Source organism: Ranitomeya imitator, chromosome 5, assembly GCF_032444005.1.
Source record: "Ranitomeya imitator isolate aRanImi1 chromosome 5, aRanImi1.pri, whole genome shotgun sequence".
NCBI lineage: Eukaryota > Metazoa > Chordata > Amphibia > Anura > Dendrobatidae > Ranitomeya > Ranitomeya imitator.
The window spans coordinates 298,427,329-298,430,883 of record NC_091286.1 but is presented as its reverse complement, the minus strand read 5'-3'; positions in this window follow the sequence as shown (position 1 = coordinate 298,430,883).

The window sequence follows — 3,555 nt, the reverse complement described above, 5'->3', positions numbered from 1 at the left end:
TTTCATCTTACTCACAGTCATTATATGTGGGGGGCTGCCTTTTCCTTTGGGGAATTTCTCTGAGGCAAGGTAGGCTTATTTTTCTATCTTCAGGTCTAGCTAGTTTCTCAGGCTGTGCCGAGTTGCATAGGGAGCGTTAGGCGCAATCCACGGCTACCTCTAGTGTTGTTTGATAGGTTTAGGGATTGCGGTCAGCAGAGTTCCCACGTCTCAGAGCTCGTCCTATGTTTTGTGGTTTTTGTCAGGTCACTTGTTGTGCTCTGAACTTCAAGGTCCATTGTGGTTCTGAATTACCTATTCATAACAGGACCCTATTTATTTCCAAGTTCTGGAGGGCATTCTGTTCTTGACTGGGGGTGAAGCTGCCTTCCATCCCCAGTCGAATGGACAGACCAAGCACGTTAATCAGAATTTGGCGATTTAGCTCAGGTGTTTTGTCTCAGAGAATCAGGAGGATTGGGCATCCTACTTACCACTGTCAGAATCTGCTATTAATAATCATCGTCAAGAGTCTCCCGGAAGGTCACCGTTCTTTGGTGTGTACGGTTACCATCCACAGTTTGGTACTTTTAGCGAGGGAGGGGCTTTGGGAGTTCCTGAGGAGGAACATTTTGCTTTGTCGCGCTCTTTGGTGTGGCAGGGGGTTCTGAGTAATTTGAAAATCAAGGGAGACAGGTGCAAACATATGGCTGACAGCACTTATCAGCTCTGGACCTGAATGTGAATGACTTTGTGTGGTTGTCTACCAGGAATATCAAGTTGAGGGTTCCTTCCTAGAAGTAGGGTCCTAGATTTTTTGGCCCCTATAAAATAACCACCATCATTAACCCAGCAGTATTTGATCTTGCGCTACCCCAGGCCCTTAAAATCCATAATGTCTTTGTGGAACCTCTTGAGTCCTCACCACTACCGCTGCCCCTCAATAATGATTGATGATAACCTAGAGGTTCAGATTTTGAGGATGGTAGATTCTCTCCTCCTACGTCGTTTCCTACAATACTTGGGGCACTGGAAGGGTTATGGCCCAGAGGAAAGGTGAATGACCCTAGGCTGGTTCGTTCATTCCACATCTCTTATCCTGAGAAACCTGGTTATGAATGTTTCCCACACTAATCTGAGTCCTATTTGTATAGGCACTATATAGCAAATGGCAAGTAAACTCTTATGCATGTAAGGCCCACTTCTCAGATCCCAACTGCGGGAATATGGTAGATATTCGTGCAATCCTGTTTTTTCTTGATCAGCACATCTAGAAAGCGTAGTTATTTTTTAGCTAATTCCGAGGTAAAGTGAAGGTTGAGTTCATTGATGTTTACACTTACAACGAAGTCCCCAAACTCTTCCCTGACCAAATAATGAAGATATCGTCAATAAACCTGTACCAGGCCCCTATTAAAGGATGCCACCACCTGGACTCATCCCAAAGACCAGGGTCTCCTCCCACCAGCCCAGGAGCAGGTTGGGGTATGACGGGGAGCATGGTCTCCCCATCGCCATGCCCTTGAGCTGGTGGAAGTACTTCCGATCGAAGAGGAAGAAATTATGGGTTAGAGTGAAATCAAGGAGTTTTTCGACAAAGACATTATGATTCACTGATCTAGACCTCAGGAAGTGACCCACTCCTTTAATACCTCAATGGTTTGGGATATTACTGTATAGGTTTTCTACGTCTATCGATGCCAGCCAACTCCCTTCATCCACCTGTATGCCCTCAATCTTATTCAAAAGATCTGTGGTATCCCTGATGTATGAGGGGAGCAAAATTACAAATGGATGTAGGATGTTGTCGATATATACTCCGCAATTCTGTATCAATGAATTGACCCCCAAGACTATGGGGCATCTGTTGTGAATTCTGTTGTCGAGCTCCCTCCTGTGGTCGTGAATGGTACTTCGGTGAGTTCTGTTCTTGGGCTCCCTCTGGTGGCTGTGAGTGGAGCTGCTGCTTCTGAGGTTCCTTACACAGGTGACGGGGTTTATCCTTTGGTTTGCTGCTCTATTTAACTCCACTTAGATCGTTACTCCATGCCAGCTGTCTATGTTTCTGCATTGCTTCAGTTCGATCTTGGATCTTTCTGAGACCTGTCTCTTCCTGCAAGAAGCTATGTCCCCGTTTGTTATTTTCTGTTCATGGTTTCCTAGTCCAGCTTGCTTTCATTATTTTGTCTTGCTAGCTGGAAGCTCTGGGATGCAGGGTGGCGCCTCCGCACCGTGAGTCGGTGCGGGGGTCTTTTTGCACACTCTGCGTGGTCTTTTTGTAGTTTTTGTGCTGACCGCAAAGATACCTTTCCTATCCTCTGTCTATTTAGTTAGTCTGGCCTCCCTGTGCTACAACCTGTTTCATTTCTGTGTTTGTGACTTTCATCTGAACTCACAGTTAATATATGTGGGAGGCTGCCTTTTCCTTTGGGGAATTTCTCTGAGGCAAGGTAGGCTTTACTTTCTTTCTCTAGGGCTAGCTAGTTCTTAGGCTGTGACGAGGCACCTAGGGAGCTTCAGGAGCGCTCCACGGCTATTTCTAGTGTGTGTGATAGGATTAGGGATTGCGGTCAGCAGAGCTCCCACATCTCAGAGCTTGTCCTGTTTGAGGTTTAACTATCAGGTCATTCCTGGTGCTCCTAACCACCAGGTCATAACAGTACAGCTGGCCCAAAGTATTAATGCATCTCAATAGAGGGATAAGAGAAGCTCTGAGACCATTTTTTTTTCTTTGCACTGTGTTTTGTCTTTCTTTTCCCCTAGACTTTGGGTGGTTCAGGACACAGGTGTAGAGATGGACATTCAAGGTCTGTCCTCTTGTGTGGATCATCTCACTGCAAGGGTACAAAACATTCAAGATTTTGTGGTTCAGAATCCTATGTTAGAGCCTAGAATTCCTATTCCTGATTTATTTTTTGGGAATAGAGCTAAGTTTCTGAATTTCAAAAATAATTGTAAACGGTTTCTAGCTTTGAAACCCCGCTCCTCTGGTGACCCCGCTCAACAAGTAAAAATCATTATTTCTTTGTTGCGTGGTGACCCTCAAGACTGGGCATTTTCACTTGCGCCAGGAGATCATGCATTGCGTGATGTTGATGCTTTTTTTCTGGCGCTTGGATTGCTTTATGATGAACCAAATTCCGTGGATCAGGCAGAGAGAATCTTGCTGGCATTGTGTCAGGGTCAGGATGAAGCGGAGGTGTACTGTCAAAAGTTTAGAAAGTGGTCTGTGCTTACTCAGTGGAATGAATGTGCCCTGGCGGCAATTTTCAGAAAGGGTCTTTCTGAAGCCCTTAAGGATGTCATGGTGGGATTTCCCACGCCTGCTGGTCTGAGTGAGTCTATGTCCTTGGCCATTCAGATCGATCGGCGCTTGCGTGAGCGCAAAGCTGTGCACCATTTGGCGGTGTTCTCTGAGAATAGGCCTGAGCCTATGCAGTGTGATAGGACTTTGACCAGAGCTGAACGGCAAGAACACAGACGTCGGAATGGGCTGTGTTTTTACTGTGGTGAATCCACTCATGCTATCTCCGATTGTCCTAAGCGCACTAAGCGGTTCGCTAGGTCTGCCACCAT